The sequence below is a fragment of the Aphelocoma coerulescens genome, chromosome 4 (genome assembly GCF_041296385.1).
Source record: "Aphelocoma coerulescens isolate FSJ_1873_10779 chromosome 4, UR_Acoe_1.0, whole genome shotgun sequence".
Lineage (NCBI taxonomy): Eukaryota > Metazoa > Chordata > Aves > Passeriformes > Corvidae > Aphelocoma > Aphelocoma coerulescens.
The window spans coordinates 14,145,192-14,165,012 of NC_091017.1; the positions used below are offsets into that span (position 1 = coordinate 14,145,192).

Here is a 19,821-nt window from a genome sequence, read left to right on the forward strand (position 1 = left end):
TGTGAGAATGAAAGACTGTTCCTGTGATTACCTTTCAAGCACAAAAAAATTACAAAGGGTCAGAAACCAGTCAGCTACAGCATTGTCTGTTTTAAAGGCATGAAGTCCTTTAAACTTTGCATTCAGTACTTTCTCTTGACGTGGAAATGAAAGGCTTAGAGCAATTTTTTTTGTGCGTTGCAGTGACATTTCAACTTAATTGGATTTAATTCTCATAAGAAACTAGTAACAAAAAGTTACTCCTTGTAAAGCCTGGACTATCTCAACAAAGAAAAAGACAAACTGACTTGAACCAAACACCAAATTAAACCCAGAAATCACATGCTGGACACACAGGATTAGTCCAACCTCATTAAAAAACACCAAACAGAAAGAGCCCTCTGAGTCATCAGACCTACAACAACATGCAACATCAAAACCTAATACTTGCCACAACATAGTATTTAGCTCAAGCCTAAAAGTAGCTAGATAGCTTTGTCTCTATATCCCCAAAGGAACGTTGCTACAGAAGCAGACTGGTTAAATTACAAGAACCGTCTGTAATTTACAAAGTAAATGCCTTAATATCTAAATTATCTACATTATTATGCCAACACTGACCTTTATCTTACATGTATGTTCCCTTTTTTTCCCTCACTGGAAGTGTTAAAGGAAGCAGAGTTTCGAGTTTGTTTTTATTTCTTAATTCATCCCCTGTAGGTAATGCTTTCCAGTCCTCATAATCCTTCCCTGAACCCATCTCTCAGGAAAATGTATAAGACCAAACCCATATAAATCCTCAAGATATACAAGTCTGACTTGAAACTACATTACTCAAAACCTGGTTTTGGTCCCATCATTTATTTTCAAATTTTAAAAACTGTTATACCTTTAAACCATGCTATCTTGGCCCTACCTACCATTATCAGCAGCACTTGCTCTCAAGCTGATATTCACAAAGATGGTTTCTCTCGTGATGTGCCCAGTAATTTTTATCTTTACTCCATTACAATTACCTGTTTCCAGATTCAGCACCGCAGAAATCCACCAACCCTCCAGGAGTCTTAGCACCTTTCACTGAACTGATATCAATCAGTGTGGCTTCTGTTTCACTAGCATTTCCTCTAAGTTATTAAAGCAACACTCTGATAACATTATAATATCATGTAGTATAGTGCCACTCAATAACTTCTATGTTTCAGTTGTATCCTTCAATATTCATATTCTGCTATGACTGGTATGCTATTACCTTACGGCTGTGATATCCAGTCTAATATTTTACAATTCAAATTATTCCATTTTATACCCCCCAAGCTCTTGGTATTTGCAAAAAAGTGTTTCAGCTTTGCTTGCACTTCAGCTAATATAACCTTAACTGCACTGAAAGCTGGTGTAGTCATAACTGGTAGTTACATATCTGACTACTATTCTCAGAGATATTTATTGCACTTAACTTTTATTCTAATAATTGTCTATTGTTCTGTACACTTACATCACTTCATCTGCTATGCTATCCTTGGTTTTCTACCTCTTTTCATGTATACTTTAAAGAAAAAAAATAGGCATTATGCAAATCTATCACATTTCTCAATTTCAAGTTCTTCTTCAGCAACAGAATAAATTCTCAATGCCAGCAAGCCATTTCTCTGGAGGTTACAGTCTTTTCAAAGACTCCTCTTCCAGTAAATGCATTTTAAATGGTCAAAATTTTCAAATCCTCTCTGTAGGAAAAGGTCTCGAGTGATACATCTCTGTTTTCCTGCTACATCTGTGTTCCAAGGCCTGTGAGAGCTCCGTTCAGTGCCAGGTAAGTCTGCACAGAGCCATGCAACTCCTTCAACCCCACTGCACTCTTCCAAAAGAAACCTTCAAAATCTCTGCTGTCTTCAGAGTCACAAGCATACACCTGCAATTACTCTCCAGTAGCCAGATTTCTCTTCAACCTTGTTTTTCAGAGCCTCAAGCTTCCACTGGGATATTGAATAGCTAGGTTATATTGATTTACCAGGGGATTTACCATTTCATCTAGCACATCTGTAAACTTAGAATTTTGCATATGCTCATCTCTACATTCCACCACTATGCCAAAATCTTATGTGACCTCCAGCTGTAAGCTTTTGGTCTCTCCATGACAAAGCAATAAAATAAATGAAATAATTTAGCAGGCTTGGAAAAGAGGTTCATTGCAACTTAACATTTCTTTCACCTTCCCCCACTCCCAAAGTAAAATGGTGTATGACCTTCACCACCATGGGTCACCTGGAGCTTCTAGGGACTCATTTTCTAACCATTAGTAACAGGGGTGGGGGACTTACAGAAAAATACAGGGGTAATTTCTGAATATTCTCTCTTTTTAAAAATGTCAGTAGTCATACTCCTCTAGATGTCAAAAATCCAAGTATCCAACTAGAAACTTAAGGCAGTAAACATTCAAAGCCACACAAGGAGATGTGACACTTGTTCTATCCTCACAGCAAAGCAATGCAGTCTTAGCTGACAGAACTTCAGGGTACTACCATAGTAAGAAAGCTCTGAATCTCAAATGGTGGCTTGTCACTTTTCTTAAGCAACAATAAAGAAAATCACGACAAAGTGTGAAAGCAGCAGCCACAAATCAGTATTTCCATCCTCTTCAATTGTAAAATGAAGTCAGAAGTAATTTAGAATAAGAAACAATTGATAGCACTATCCCTGTCACTAGAAGATACTGATAGAAAAACAAGCTCTGCTTTCTAAAAGAGAATGTGAAATGAAAAAAAACCACATGCAGAATAGAAGCAACAAAGACAAAAAGTTGCAGTTTCTCATGGCATAGAACAGAAAAAGTTAAATAGCAACTTTGTTCTGGATGCTCAAGACAGGTTTCTAAATAGTCCAGGTAACACTTAAAATTCCTTTGTGATTAAATTATTTACAACAGGCTAGACTTAAAGTTCAGAAGGTTATGATGGAACACTAATTCTATTTGGCATAATTATGAAATCATGTACTTCCTTCCAGGATAAGAACAACAAATCTTTTTAGCACGTATTTTCTGAAGGTGTTTGGTCTTCATGTTTTCACTGTTAAGCACAAATGTTGTTCGCACATACTTGAAGTAAGTACAAATCTTTTTATTCATTCTACATGCTCCCTCAATCTCAGTAACATAGCTTGTAATAACATTAAAAGTGACTTTTAAAGAAAAACAGCATCTTTCTCTTTTCCAGTGAGCTCCTTCTTCTATTCATCGTGGAAAAGAGATGGAGGAGTAGCTGGTATACTTTGCTTCTTTCTACTACTATATGATGTTAAAAAATGTGGGGAGGAAAAGTAAAGCAGCAGTTGCACACAACCATAAAAGTACAAGTTTGGTTTTATCAGCACTTGGCTTTCTCTATAGAGAAGATGCAAACAGGAACATTGTCAAAACACTACATGAATTCAAAACCAAATGTATTTTTGTACTGAATCCAAAGTTTATGGAACAACTACTCTAGCATTACACCAGATTAAGCCCCATTTTTTCATCAGAAAGCTTAATATATGCAGATACCGTTCTTAAAAAGCTTTGAGCTGGGCTGTTGGAAATACTGAGCCTGTTCTCTCAGTTCAGACCGTATCACAGTATCCTAAGACCCTAACCCCAAAGTTACAAGTGCACCATGGCCATGGTGGGCTTTGATCTGGACTTTTAGAGCTGCTACATCACTGTGGCGTGGGCCAGCGGCATCAAGACCATCACCAACAAGTTCAGCAACCAGTGCACACCATCTGTGGTTTCATTTGGATCCAAAAACAGAGCTATTGGTGTAATGCCTAAAAACCAGCAAATTACTCATGCCCACAACACTGTATCTAACTTCAAGGGATTCCATGGCCGTGCATTTAATGATCCTTCTGTTCAGAAGGAAAAAGAAAAGTTGAGCTATGATTTGGTTCCCATGAAGAGTGGTGGAGTTGGAGTAAAGATCATGTACAAGGATGAGGAGCACATCTTCAGTATGGAACAGATTTCAGCTATGCTATTGACTAAATCAAAGGAGACTGCAGAGAGTAACCTGAAAAAGCTAGTAACAGACTTATTTCTGTTCCATCATTTTTCACAGATGCTGAAAGGAGGTCCCTTCTAGATGCAGCTCAGATTGTTGGCCTAAATTGTCTTAGATTAATGAACGACATGACAGCAGTAGCTCTGAATTATGGAAGACCTTCCATCTCCTGAAGAGAAGCCACAGATAGCTGTGTTTGTTGATATGGGACATTCTGCATTTCAAGTACCAGCCTGTGCATTCAACAAGAGTAAACTGAAGGTACTTGGCACCACATTTGACCCTTTCCTCAGTGGGAGAAACTTTGATGGAAAACTGGTAGATTACTTTTGTGCAGAAATAAAATTAAAGTACAAACTAGATCCAAAAACCAAGGTTGGGCTCTTCTTCATCTGTATCAGGAATGTGAGAAACTGAAGAAATTTATGAGTTCAAATGGCACAGACATTGATATTGAGTGTTTCATGAATGATACTGGTGTATCTGGAAAAATGAACAGGTCACAATTTGAAGAATTGTGTGCTGATGTGCTGCAAAGGATAGAGATGACTCTGCTTTCATTAATGGAACAAACACAACTGAAAGTGGGAGATGTAAATGCTGTAGAGATTGTGGGAGGAGCAACCCTGCTGTCAAAGAGAGGATTTCTAGATTCTTTGGCAAGGATGTCTGTACAACACTGAATGCAGATGAAGCCATAGCTAGGGGCTGTGCTCTGCAGTGTGCCATTCTTTCTCCAGCTTTTAAAGAGAGAGAATTCTCTGTGACAGATGCTACACCTTTTCCAACATCTCTGCTGTGGAACACAAAAGCAGAGGACATTGAAGGAGTCCATGAGGTCTTCAGCAGAAATCATGCGGCACCTTTCTCTAAGGTACTTACATTCTATAGGAAAGGTCCATTTGAGACAGAAGCTTTTTATTCTGATCCTAATGGAGTCCCATATCCTGAGTCAAAAATTGGTATGTATGTTATCCAGAATGTGGCAGCCCAGAAAGATGGAGAGAAGTCTAAAGTCAAAGTCCCTGTTAATACTCATGGCATTTTCAGTGTGTCCACTGCATCTGTGGGAGAGCCAGTTAAAAGTGAAGAGCGTGAAGATGTCAGTGTTGAGACTGAAGTGGAATCTCAGGACCAGAGGCCTATTGAAAACTTAAGTGATAGAAATGATCAGCCCCCAGAAGCTAAAAAACCCAAGATAAAAGTGAAAAATGGGAAACTACCCTTTGAAGTTAACTCGGTTTAGCAGTTAGGAAAAGATTTCAGTATGTATATTGAAAGAGAGGGAAAGATGCTTATGTAAGATAAACTGGAGAAAAAAAGAAATGATGCAAAGAATGCAGTGGAGGAATATGTATATGAGTTCAGGGACCAGGTGTCTGGACCACACAAAAAGTTTGTCTGTGAAAAGGATCTGCAGGGATTCCCTGCCCTCCTAGCAGAGACAGGAGCCTGGCTGTATGAAGAGGGTGAGGATGAAGTAAAGCAGGTGTATGTAGGAAAATTAGAAGATTTAAAGAACTTAGGTACTCCAATTCAGGAATCAAGATGAGAAATACATCTATATCGATGAGATGGAAATGATGAAAGCAGAGAAGTGTGGTAGTGAAGAGCTAGAGTGGATGAATAATGCTGTCACTGCACAGGCTAAGAAGAGCTTAGATCAGGATCCAGCTGTGCATTCAAGTGAAATTAAGGCAAAGCTACAGGAGTTAAACGATGTCTGTGAGCCCGTTGTGACACAACCAAAACCAGAAGTTGACTCTCCTAAGGAGGAAAACCCATTAAGTGAACAGAGTGACTGTAAAACTGAAGACATGGGAGAAAACAACAAAAATTCTGAAATGCCTCAGCAAAATGGTGAATGTCATCCAAGTGATCAAAACACCATTAACATGGACCCAGACTAAGCCACTGCACTTGAAGCAAATTGTTTCATCCCATGACAGAAGATGTTTTGGCTGTCATATGTGATGGGGTGGGAATGCATTGTTTTGGAAACTATTTATATTTTTTTCTTAAGACTTGTCTGGGATATGTTATGTTGTGGGAGGAAGAATAGTAACAGTGTTGGGCATGACTATCCTAAAAGGAAAATTGCCTTGGCAACTTTCAGATTCCTGAGGAATTGTGAGTTCATAGTAAGCTTCTGTGCAGTATTTAACCATTTGCATCACTAAAGATGAAAAGAAGCCCTTGCTTTGAAATGTACTGCTCCTTCAAAAGGTTGTAGTTGAAACACTCATAGGCATTTGTAGAGGCCAAGGTAGTTTTCTTTTGTCGGGACATCTAATTGGATATGTCAGAAAAAGCCAGTATCTTTCCCCTTCATAAGGGCTTTCCAGAAGAAATCCTTCTGTCATAAGGTTTTTGATTGTTGCAGTCCAAAGTACTTATCAGGCAATGAGATGGTGAAATGTGTTAGTAGCATGCAGAAATGCTTACGTTTCATCTCATGTTTAACAATACATTTTTCATGTGGGGTACATAAAATGAAGGAAATGCTAATTCTGTTTGTGTTATTTTGAAGCTTTTTAATGAGCGTTGAAATAAGGTTCATTTTACTGGTAAAAAATTTTTTTTTAGGTTGGACTTGATGATCTCAAAGATCTTTTCCAACCTAGTTTATTCTGTGTTTCTGTGATCTTTTGAAGTCCTAAAAATGCCAGTGTTGATTATTTCCATCTATATCATGGCATCTAAGAGCTATCCATCTATTCACAGAACACAACTTCACCAATTCTACAGAAAAAAATCCAGAAAGGCCAGACATCCTCATACTTGAAATGCAACTGTCACCATTTCTCTCGTGAGCAGTACAGACATGCAGTAACTGCTACAAACACAAGAGGGAACACAGCTTCTACCACATCTGCTGAAAGCGCACAACGCTAATTCTCCCAGTGCATTTTGATGGCCGTGGACCGACTCCTTCAAGGAAGTCTGGCCCTCCTGCAAGCATTGACCTATGCTCATTTCTTGTCTACTCAACCTCCCTTTTCTAGCAGCTATTTAATTTCAGGCACAGTGTAAGCCACTTCACCCTGACAAAGTCTGGGTAACTTGCCTATAATACATACTCAGACATGTCTAGTAAAACAAGAAGAGCAGGTTTGATGCACACTAGACTTTTTTTAAAGCCAAAGTAATAATCCTACTAGTAATTTAGAATTGGTTTCCAGATTATTTTTTAGCAAATGACAGAGCTCAGTTAGACTTACCATGTCCACTTGAACACACACACACAACTCCTTACTATCAACCTTGCTTCTTACCATTTTCAATCCAGCTTGATACCCCACATACTGACTATATTTATAATACACAGGTCAGCAAACTTCCGGTCTGCCTTTGACTATCTTTTCTTTATTATTTATTCCTTTTCTTTAATATTCAAGTACCTTTTTTTAACCCAGTTGCAGCTTTGAGATTACTTTGAAGACAAACCTGTATTTCCTAAAAATGATAAAAAGATGGAAGCTCCACCTAGACAATGCAGGTACAAGAAAGCTAAATGCTAGCCTGTAAAGAAGCTGTGTGCATCAACTGATAGGATTAAAGTGAAAACTGCTTACTGAAAACCTGAAGTAGAATTGATCATATAAAAGATAAGTGGGATATACAAACACATGTGATACCTAAACTAATCCATCTGGAATAAAGAGACCAACTCACTGATAGGACTTCCGGGTAACATTCGGTAAATGACTGAGAAAATCATTCTGGGTTTAGCTTGGGATTACACAGCAGGTAACTCTCAGTATGCCTGATTGCATCTGTATTTTTTCAGACACAGTAGGAACCAACTTGTAACAATGCACAACTTGCTTATTATGACTTTTATAAATTTTAAAAAACACTGAACAGCCTATTCAGCTACAAAAGGCCCTTGGGCCAAATAGAGAAAATAGGGAGTCTGGATGTGCATCCTTAAATGGAAACTAATAAGGAAATCGGTAAAACCTTTAAACTTACTAATCACATAAGCAGGTTTTTTATATATTACAGCAATTTCTACAGCAGCCTCCAGAGGATAAGAGAACAGTATACCCTCAGAGGACAGGAAATATTGAGGCATCAAGTTCTGCTATTGAAGAGGAGAAGAAAAAGAAAAGCTAGTCCCAAAATAATAGGTAGGAAAAGATTAATTCAGTGCTCTCAGAGGGACACCAAACCAAAGATTTTCTAGGAAAGATAAAAGAACAGAAATAATGCAAATTTTATTTACTAATATATAAATCCATACTTCCTAACTTATGAAACTTATCAAGAAGATACAGATAGCTCAAGATTTCTTTCACAGCAAATCACTGTAGATGCATATAGGACTAAAACTCGCATATTGTATGGTTTACTTTTGTTGGACTCTACGTTTTATGCAAAAAAAGAAGAAAAAGAAGAAGGCATAGGGGAAACTAAACTACAAGCGCTGTGTTACCAGAAACATCTAACAAGCAAATCTGACATAATGCTGCAATAGAAATCTACAGTTATTTCCCAAGGTTTTGTTTTGATGAAGAATATTAACACTATTAACAGCCTCTTTAGAGCTAGCTTCAACTAAAACAGCAGATTTTTCATGTAATAGGGGACCACGCATATTTGTCATAATTCTCTTTGGGCTACTACATGCAACATAAAGCTTATATCCCAATGATTGCTCCAGGAGGCCAAACAGCTTTCAGATACCTTTATGAGCGAGGACCAGGCCAAGCACAGAAACAAAAAGAATACATACATATATAATGCATAATTGTCAAGAATTACTTCTAAAAGGAAAACAAATACCTTACCTGAGCTTAGTGTATTCAAGCCACTGTCTTCAAGAAACTCGTGTTGATTGCTTCTGATTATTCCCCTCTTCCCTGAAATTTTCAATTTTCTACAAATCTTACTCTCTCCCTCTCAGACAGCATTGTATTTAGCAGTAACAACCTGAAACTGCACTTCTGGCTGCCACTCCTCCCTTCTTGGGGAAGGCACCACCCCCACCGCAAGGGGACAAAAATAAAGATATGCTAATTCTCAGCACCTGCTGTTCAACCCAAATGAGCACCAGTATCAACACAAACTAGAATACCTGGCTGGGACCAGTAACAGCCAGAACATCATTTGTTTCTGCTGCCCAGCACTAACACCACAACAAACCAGTCAGGGAGAGTAACTTCCCTAGCAACTTCAGCAAAATACAGCAAAGCCCAACATCTGCCTTCTCCTCTTGCTGTACTAAGCCAGGAGACAGGGATCTCAGGATGCTCAGTGATGTAACTTGGATTTAATGTCTGTATGTTCCTTTTAAACACAGATGAATCATAATCCCTGAAGGTTATGGTTTTCCATACTTGCAAGACTGCTCCTGATGGGATTAATTCTTGTAATAGCACAGCTGATCACCACCATTAAACAAATACAAAAAACACATAATCAAGCAGACGAATGTATTCAAATAAACAATTTCCTACAATCTGAAGGGACTTGGTGCTATGTCTAGAGAATGGCACAGGTTTATTTCTTAACCTAAAATTTAAGCAAAGCATTCAAAACCAAATTTCTCCAGCCTCCTAGAGTACTGATTATCCAAGTCCAGCTGCTTCAGTGTCTGTATTGTTTTCTGCTGCCAATCTTCTCCAGCCATGTTCCCTTTATGAGAGCACCTAATCTGCCCCACTGAGTCTGATTACAGACTAGACATGGCTAACTATAGACTAGTGTCATCCTGTTGGCAACAAAATAAATCATTCCTGAGAGAGCTCTTTACAAGGTGGCTCTGTATTCCTAAAAACCTTGGTAAACAGGCCTGGAAATCACAGATAGATGAATGTTAGTGCTGGGGTCCTGCAAATGCTTTTCCTTTCAATGACTGCTCACACCATCAATGACTGCACAGCTTCACTTTTCCTTCTCTTACAGCCTAGTTCTCCACCACAGACATTCTGGTCAACTAGGAAAAGAAGGAAAAATCAAAAAATCCCAGATCCTGAGTCTTCACATTCAATCAGCCAATGCATGGTTTATGGGTAGAGTAAACATTTCAGGCATATCAGAAAGGGCAATGATTTACTTGATGAATTGTGAAACAGGGACCTCTGCTTGCTCACAGGACTTTCATCTCAAAGGGACAAAATTCTGGTCCTATATGTTGAGCCTTGGAAGACTCAGACTCTTGGGCACAGATTATAAGTCTGACAGCTTGATTTATTTATTTTGCTAAGGAGTTGCGTGGTGGTTTTAAAGTTGCAAAGACATTAGTGTGTCTGAATGCTTGTGCCTCCCAGAAGGAAAGTAATTTTCCACTTTCAGGATGAAAACGGTACTCTAAATGGTATGTTCTCTGACTTTGATGAAGAAAGCCATTTCTGTACAGGGTGTCCTGACTGGAAGGATATGAAGAATGGAGTAGCTAACTAACAAACACTTCTGGTAAAGAGACAGGCAGCACCAGTAATTCATTTTTCTGCTCCACTGCTGCTACCACCAACAAAAATCAAGCTGAGCAGAATGGATCAAGGAGCAGAAAGCAACAACTGATCAACTTCATGAAATTTTCGGCAGAAAAGAAATTTCATACCTAAGTATTGATCGAGGACACAAAAAAACACTGTGGGGAATCAGCCAAATTTAATTTTAAAATTCCATCTGAAGAAAAAGGGAATGTTTAATTCTGAGGATGTTTCCTAGTTGAATTAACATTCTAAATAGAGTATTGATGTTTAGATGAGCAACCATTTCACAACCATTTGAAAAAAATATTTAAAACTACAATTGTGAGTTAAGTATTTTGTCCAGTGCTGCAGCAAAATTTGAGGAGTGTATTGGGTAATGTATTATTTATTCTCAGAAGTGAGGAGATCAAACACACAACACAGGCAGTCCAAGAGTTTTCTTGGAACTCATCACTGTGCCAAGATAGAAAGGGCTTCTGGGTACCCAGAAAAAAAAAGGTGAAAATGTGCTGGTTTTATAGGGGCACAGCACCCTCTGACACTGTGATGAACATGCAAGATGGCTGATGTATGAGTGTAAGCAATGGAGACTTCTCTTCCGCTAAGGGCATTAATTATGGCATCCTGGACAAAACCTAACTCCCAGATACATACCTAGAATTTCCTGTGCAGTTTCAGACAGATACTATTCTTCTTTTTGTCATTAATGGTGGCTATTTAGTTCTGTTAAATGGCTGCTGCATTTTACCCCAAACATAGTAAAGATAAAATCCAGCAACAGAAAAACTGGCACATACCAATGTGTAGTTCAAGTATCTGGTTGCACAGTGTTTGGAACCATTTCAAAGGGAAGGGAGAAGAGGAGTAATATCAAAATTAAGCATTTCACTTCTCTGTTCTGGGCTAATCCTTAAAAGAATCCATAATGTGTCTGGTAGTAAATTAAACTCTCAGCACCAAAATGGTCCTACATTCACCCCAGGGAGAGAGGTGCTGAAAGCCAATCTGAGCATAAGAGAAGCAATTTACCCAAAGCACCTTATGCTTGGACTAATCTGAACAGCACAGAGATCGAGGCAGCAGCTCAAAACTGACGTAAATTAGAGCAATCCCAATTGAGCCTGGAGAGAGAAATGTAACAGCTTAATCTTCCACTGTCCCAAAATCCAGTAGTGTACTTCTGGTCTTGCACTCCAGAGAGGATGATCAGGGTGGGACATCTATTTAGTGAGGAGAAAAAGGGCCCTGCAGACAAAACATATCTCAGGTTTCGCAGTAACCCTGCTCTGGCTGCAGCAGTGCCAGGCTGACTTGTCACAGAAGACAGCTGTGTCACCAGCTGCCATGTACCAGAGGCGGGAGACATAGTTCTAGGACATTTCATATATCTTAAGATGTATCAGTAACATTTATGCTGTCTATTTGCTGTACAGCAGAACACTTGAAATACAAAAGAAAAAAAAAAGAAAAGGATAGTTTACCTCCTAATATCTGCTTTGCAGTAACCATGTTTTACTATAACTCTTTGCCAATACCTGGCCAGAGCTGAGATTGTCTGGTTTTGGGTCTGATACTGTCTGGCAGCTGCTTTGCTGTTTTCCTCACATGGCAGGCATCACTCAAGATGATTTTAGAAAATGCTTTGTTCATTTGTTTTGTTTTCATTTGTAAGTCTTCAGGTTAGGTGAAAGGCTAAGTACAGATTCAAGCACGCAGTCTGTATCTATTTAAATATATGTCAAAGTTTTGAAATGCTATCATACCAAAATACTTCCATCAAATCCCTTATCCATAGGAAAGGAAATACAAGGAGGCCTAGCTTGAGGTCAAATTTCACAGCCTTTAAATGAGCACAGCTCCCACTGACAGCTGCATTCTCTACCCTTTTATTACATTTCCATGGATGCTGAGAAAAAAAAAAATTGTCTAGCAATTTACATATTAAACTAAAGGAAGAAAGCTAAATAAAAAGTGGTTAAAGAAATACAATATGTTCTGATCCCTAGATCATTGGCTAGGAAAGAATAATTTGCCTCTTTTTATGTCATCAGAGGACTCAATCCCACAGTACCAATTCTGCCCCTTCCTTTGTTGGTTCTGCTGGGTTGTGCTTTGAGAGGTAAAGAACACCAGTCCAGCAGTGGCTGCTGGCAGATGGACACAGATTCCAGCTCAGCACTGCACTTGAGAGCAACGACACTTCTGTTGTTACTAAATTACGTGCTTCAGTGACAGCATTCAGAAAATTTTATTGGATGACAAGTCATCCAGTACAATAAACACTGTTGTCCTGTACCAGCTGATTACAGAATACTCATCATTCTTCCATTTCATATGGTAGAACTCAATACTACCTGGGAGGCTTTGCATGCTCTTCTGCCTTTTTCTGTCAGATTGCTTAATTAAGATTATTTATTCCTGTGTTAGACAGAAAATTACATTCACATGGAGAAGAGTGGCTGGATTTTTTAATTAATTTTTGACTGTGACCTGCACACAATTTTTGATAGCCATGCAACTAATTTGTAGGCTACCCAAAATAAATTGCATTCTATTTATAAACTATATTACAATTTTTAAATGTTTTACTTTATATTCAAAATTTATTTCTACACAGGCAGAGGAATGTTATTGGAAAATGAAGGACTACTTTTGAGATTCAATTGATGGCGTTTTGTTCGTGCTTTTCTTTAAAAAACAAACAAAAAAGAAAAAAAGACAACAGCTATCTGTCATGCCCTGAATAAGATACACTTGAATCTTATAAAGGAAAACAAAGGCAGAAACTAGGGGAAATACAGAACTGGCATCTTTCCCCTTGTTCTCCCAGCATTTCTGTCATTTCTCATTTTTCTGCTCTAAGATTTTCTCCAACTGCCCAAAGGTTTGCGCAGTTGACTGACTTGCAGCTGCCCTCCCCTCACTACCCAGAGGAGACATACAATGAAACAGTTTAGATAAACTTTGTTACTTTTTATTTGATTTCTTCAGTCTGAAACAACACACACAACTACAATTCAAACTTTCATTTTCTTTTTCTCGCTGCTGAATTAACAGAACTTGTTAACAGAAAAGCCTCAAAAACTGAGGAAGAAATCAGTGAAGACAGCAAAATGAACCAAGAGAGTGTCACTTCACCTGCAGTGACTATTCTTTTAATCCTTATAAAATATTCTCCTCCTAAATATTTTCCTCCTAATCCCTCATACCTACCTCCTACTTCAATTATCCCTGCTGTCATTACAGGAACTTCCTAGTTTTTCTTCCCATAAAACTAATTTCCACCATTTCCAACATCAGCATTCTCTAGCAAAACCACTCTGTTCCCAAACCTTTCCCAGTTTCCCAGTACCTCACCACATTCCCTAAAATACTCTTAAACAGTTTTATCTATCCCACTATTTAAAAAAAGAAAGACAAACAAACAAACAAACCAACCAACCAAAAAAACCCCACCTTATTTCAGCCAGAAATGCCATACTTTATTGTTGCAAAGAAAGTAATTAAACCTCCTGCATTCAGTGTGAAGCATAACACCATCGTTTAGATTAAGGCAGAAAACTACCACTTTTAAATACACAAAGAACAAAGAAATATTTCAGTATATGGCAATACAGAGTCCTAACCAGATCATTAAGTAACTCTTAATGATCCTGTACTACAACTAAGCTGAAGAACAGGAAACTGGGCTGGTGAGCAGTTATTAGCACACATAAAAGTGCCTCTGCACTCAGGGACAGAGGCACAGAGGAAACAGAAGAAATCTTGCCGAAAATTCTTCAAAGAAAGAATTCAAATTCAAACCATAACTCAAAGCAAGACTTCAAATAAAACCACCAATGTGTTCTGGTTTTAATAATAATGCAGATTTAATGCTGAAGACCTTAACTGAGGTTAATTTCTTGATCTGATCTGAACCTTCTGTTCCAGTGAAGTCACCAACTCTGACCAGCGAACTGCCCTGCAAATTCAGAGCACACATCCAAGGAGACAGCTCTTCCACTACGTCCTACTTCCATGAATGAAAAATAGAGCTGCAAAACACCAAGTGCCAGCTCAGAGAAGCACAGAAGTAAGAACTGTGCCAACGCAGACCTTAATGTAGTGCTGACACAGATGACAACTTTCAAGCTTTTTTTTTCCAGATTAAGGTAATTTCAAAATCTACAAATATGGATGTTAATCTAAATTCCCTCCAATTTGGTGTTTATTTAGTTCCAATGTAATCTAACTTCTGGCAGTCACATACAAAGGAAGATTTTATGCCTTATCCCTTAAGCAAAGAGTGATTAAGAAGCACCAAAATTCCAAAGGAACTATGAGAGATATCTTATCTATTTCATCTGAAAAAATGACTGTACGTTATTTCTTATGACACTGAATTAAATATTAATGTTCCTTAATATTACTCTTAACATTAAGAATCCTCGCATGTTAAATATTAAATCCACAACTAAAAGTAAGATGGGAAAATTACTTGCAAAATCTGTTAGATAACTATGCCCTGCAATAATATGAAGTTGAATTCAGTTGCTGTTATCAGGAATCACTGCCCCACTGAGCTAGAAGGGGATACACAATACTCTGACTCAAAACATTTCCGAAATTATGTCAGAGAGGCACAAGGTAGTAGTACAACTGGACACAGCAGGAAAAGCGTTAATTCTGCATAAGCACAGCAGCAGAAGCTTCTATGAGAATGCTTATTTCTGCCTTTCGGTTTGACAGGTACCTCTGGCCACCACCTATGTTTTCTCCCTTGCTGCCCTTCTGGCACCACATTTTATATATGTCCACTTATACAAGAGTACTCCATTCTTTTCCCTCCCAGCTTCAGTAAAGGGACTGCGTCTGCATAGGCCAGTAAGAGTGCAGTAATTTATGAAGTAATGCTACTATTTGCAAATACCATATCCTGTAACAATTTAGCATACCAAGTACGAATAAAAATGTTCTTGAAAACTGAATGTTTAAAGTATTATGTTGATTCATCCTGAATTTTTAGGTTGCCATTGATTTTAAAGTTTTAGATTTGGCAGCTCAAGGTTCAACACAGTCTCAAACTCACACAAACATCCATCTTTACTTGAGCCATTGAATGTTTCCCTGGGTAACCCAGCCCAGCAATTCCTATTTCCATAAGCTTCCCATGTGCTAGTGAGACGTTAAGCTGGTAATGCTGTAGCCACAATGGTTCAATAACAGACAAGACAAGGCTTGCAGACCAGGACAGCACCCACACCACCATATGCTGCATAACCTGAGCAACAGAGTTTGCTTCATTACACAGATGGTCACAGAATCACAGAAAGGGTTAGAAGTGACCTTAAAGATCATCTCCTTCCAACCTCCTGCCATGGGCAGGAAAACCTTCCTTCAGACCAGGTGGCTTAAAGTCCCATGCAGTCAGGCCTTGAAAACTTCCAGGGATGGGGCATATACAGATTTTCTGGGCAACGTCTCACCACCCTCACAGTAAAGAATTTTTTCTTAATATCTCATCTAAACCTGCCCACTTTCAGTGTTAACTCATTACCCCTTGTCCTGCTCAAGGGTCCCTCTCCAGTTCTCTTGCAGCACCTTCTGGGATGCTGTAAAGGTCTCCCTGGAAGCCTTCTCTTCTCCAGGCTAGACAACCCCAACTTTCTCATCCTGTCTTCATAGGAGAGGTGCTCCAGCCCTCTGACCATCTTTGTGGCCTCCTCTGGACTTGTTCCAACAGGTCCACATCCTTCTTATGCTGGGACCCCAGAGCTGGATGCAGCACTGCAGGCAGAATCTCACCAGAGCAGAGCAGAGGGGCAGAATCCTCTCCCTTGACTTGCTGCCCACGGTGCTTTGGATGCAGCCCAGGATATGGTTGTTTTCCTGTGTGTCCTTCTCCTTGCCCTAAGGATATTTCAAGAAACAGAAAAAAAATGCAATTCCTGCTACAGATCTCAGCTTTTCCCTTACTTAGAAGTGAAAAATTAAATATTTCATGATGAAAAAAAAGTATCAGAAAATTAGCATGAAATATATTTTAAACTCACAACTTTTGCAACCCATGCTGTTTGTACATTTTAAAAGAAATTTTAGAAAGTTTCTAAAATATTGCATTTATAAACAGTGTTAGTTTCTGTAGAAAAACTAATGGGCTTCCAATATATTTCTTTGGTAAATGGGTTAACTAAATTAGAATTTTAGGTTTGGCCTTTTTTTTTTTCCGTTGTTTTTAATTAAGTTGGTCCCTTGCCTGGAGCAGCCAGAGTTGTTTACCCGCAATGGCCATGAAATTCCCTGTGCTTGATGGTTTAATTATCTCCTCATTGCCTGGTAATTCTTTTAAGGCTTTTTTTTCTTTTTTTTTTTAATGTGGCACAGCAGACAAGAAGAATCATCTGTCTTCTTGGTTCAATCTTACAAACTTACTTACACTGTCCCCTTCTTCACATATGGCAATTTTTAAGTTGATGGATTAAGGCAGTATCTATTTTCAAGATAGTACAAATTATTTTGTTTATTTTTTCAGTTACCCAAGCCACTGCAGTCCATTACCTGTACAAACACCTGCTGCCTACAGACATACAGGATCTGAATTCTGTTTATTTGTTTGGTTGCATCACCTGTCAGATGCAGAAAATTCTGCTGAGAAGAGCATGGCAAGTTCCATCCACCTCCCACCTCAACACTGTCTGATTCTGTTAGTGGTCTGCCTGTGATGAGAACTAGGTCTGAAAGCTATGAATATCTTTCAGTGGGCTAGAATGGGAGCAACACTATTTGGACCAAAACAGAACAAGCTGAAAGATAACCACTCATGAAGAAAGAGGAAAATCCAGGATTGCTGACAAGCAGGCAAGTTGGCTGTAGTGTGACAAAGGCTTCACACTACTTTCTTTACTTTCAACACTAATGTACACTTCTCATTAAGTTCCAAAAAACACCCCAAAACAATTATATGCACCTTTCACTAAAAAACAAAACCCAGACTGCTTAACAGTATGTAAGAATAGAATTTACTGTAGTCTAAAGAGGCAGCCAGCTTATCTCCTCATAGACATAGAAATTCTCTAAACACAAACAGGAACAAAACAAACTTTGAGGTAAGATGGAAAGTAGCCAAGCACACCAAGACTTATCTTCGTTGTTAAAGATTCAGGAAAACTGCAATACTGAGACTGGTCATGGCATACTCCTTTTCCCATCTTGTAGGCAAATTTCTATTAGCCCTGAAGTTTTTATGGCTCTCCAGAGGTGCCCTGCTCTGCAGATACCAGCTCTCCTCCAGTTCCCCATTGCCATTCAACAGAGGCACATCTCACGTTGCCTGTTCAAGGATTCAAAATTCCAGTCTGACCCTCAGGCCAATGAGTGCTTCCAAGATGAGACCTACACTTCCTACCAAAATATCAGCACACCGGGGTTTCTCTTACTATCTTGTCCCTTCTGTGCATTTCCAGAATCAACATATGAGAGGCTAAATTACTAATAAAATTTAAAAATGAAACTTTAAAACAAGATTTTATTTCTTTTTAGAAAACAAAACCCAAAAGCCACGATCTTACAAAGTGCTTCCTTGAGCTTCAGCAAACCTACAGCACTGCAAATGGGGTCAGAATCTGCTTCCATCACTTAGGGGAGGTGAGAGATGTGTGACACTGCTGACTGCACAACAAAGGCTCTTTTGAATTATTTACTACAGCAGAACTAACAAATCATCTGGGTGTAAAGCTGCAACACTGTTCCAAATACAGAAATGAAAAACTAGGGTCAAAACTGACAGGCTGGTATTGTCTTTTAAAATTGCTTAAAAATATATCTTCTGGCACTTCATATTCCATAGAAGTATTTCTACCTTAACCTTCAAACTTTAGTGGGAGACATTGCTCTTCCAGAACACAAAAATAGATTCTCAAAGCTGATGTTCTTCAGAACTTAGAAAGTATCTCCCAAGACAAATTCCCACAGACATGTGCTAGATCTTCATCAGTATTTTATTTAAAATAGGCAAAATGTTTTATGTTTATGGTTTACAGTGTTTTAGCCCTTTCCCTCAGGTCCCCCCCATCCCTAAATCTGAAATAGTTCATGAGGCTAAAGCTACTTGCTCTTTTTCTATAAGGGTAAAAAAAACCCAAAAAACCAAAGAGATATCCATAAACATCAGATCTCTGCTTCAGGTAAAATTCCCAAGCATGTAATTCTGTTTTAACACACTGAAATTGATTGTTAAGGTAATTTCAGAGCACTGAAAAAGCATAATCATAATTTTTCTTTTGCAAAAGAGTACAGTTTTTCTATATTTTACTCTTGATATAAATCTTAATAAATATTCATAGATTATTCTAGGACACCTCATTAACAAGCTGTTCAACAAGTAGAGCAAGGGATGAATTAGGTGTTTAAAATAATTGTTATAAATGTATCTTCTCAAACTAACATGGAAACAATTGTAGCATGTTTCCTAGTGGAATATCAGATTTATTTAAATATGGTAGACAACAAAGGCTACAACATGGAAGAAGGCTTCAGTGTTTGGTTCTAGTAGAAAAAACAAGTGGAGAATTCCAGATGGGTTGACTTCCTTTTGTCCCCACTGCTCAGGTAAGAAGTGACTTGTTCCCAGAACCTCTGGAGACTGTTTGCTTTGCTTAAGCTGGGATTCACCACTTTGCTTCCCAGATCAGCATCAGTAATGCCTTCTGTTTTCGCCCATGGGTTATAAAACACAGGCCCAAACTGGACCGAAGGATTTCAGTTTCTTTATAATCATAGTTGGAAGTGACATTTTGGACATCAGATCAGACAGTTTATTTCTGGAATACTTTTTATCCAGGTCTAAAATAAGCTTTTTTAATCTTGTTTCAGTGTGTCTATTCCTTTCACCCTGTGACTCAGTCAGTGACTTTTCACATTCTGCTTTTGTGAGGGATCTGCTCTGTCAGGTTCCCACACATCTTCAGATCAATATTCAGCTGCAAATTGTAGGACAATTCCTATTAACATTAATATGGGCATCCACAACCCTTCTTTTTTAATAAATTGGTGCTTAGTATGCTTTTACTTTTGTGCAAGATTACCACAGTTTGCCATTTAATTAACATCAGTCAAAACAAACAAACAAAAATAGCTGTGAATGCTGAACCAAAACAATCCAAACTGAGACAGGGTATCTCAATTTACAGTTGGAGTTTAAGCAACAACTAAGATTCAGAGCTGCCAAGGAGGATTTATGCCCGGTTTCCTTTGCTGAAAGCTATGAATGGTAAAAGTTAAGGCTGAATTTTCCAAAGACTACATAAACGCAGAGGATCACTACTTACGATGCCCCTCCAGGACCCATACATATATTCAGTAAGTCTCCAAGCATAGGTTTACTTGACCAT

General features: G+C 38.5%; 1 protein-coding gene and 1 pseudogene across 9 annotated transcripts in view; one reads left to right on the top strand and one right to left on the bottom strand.

Annotated features, from left to right (window-relative positions):
- INPP4B (inositol polyphosphate-4-phosphatase type II B) overlaps positions 1 to 19,821 on the bottom strand; it is a 390,079-nt gene that overhangs the window by 362,455 nt on the left and 7,803 nt on the right. For 3 of the 9 annotated variants that reach the window (XM_069012744.1, XM_069012743.1, XM_069012734.1), the window contains exon 1: positions 8,804 to 8,946. The exons of 5 other annotated variants lie outside the window; for them this stretch is intronic. The gene's annotated coding sequence lies outside the window, so the exon portion shown is untranslated. Of the gene's footprint in view, positions 1 to 8,803; positions 8,947 to 19,821 lie in introns of those variants that run through there. One more of the 9 variants, XM_069012749.1, reaches the window with a different exon arrangement.
- LOC138108956 (heat shock protein 105 kDa pseudogene) lies at positions 3,624 to 5,920 on the top strand (annotated as a pseudogene).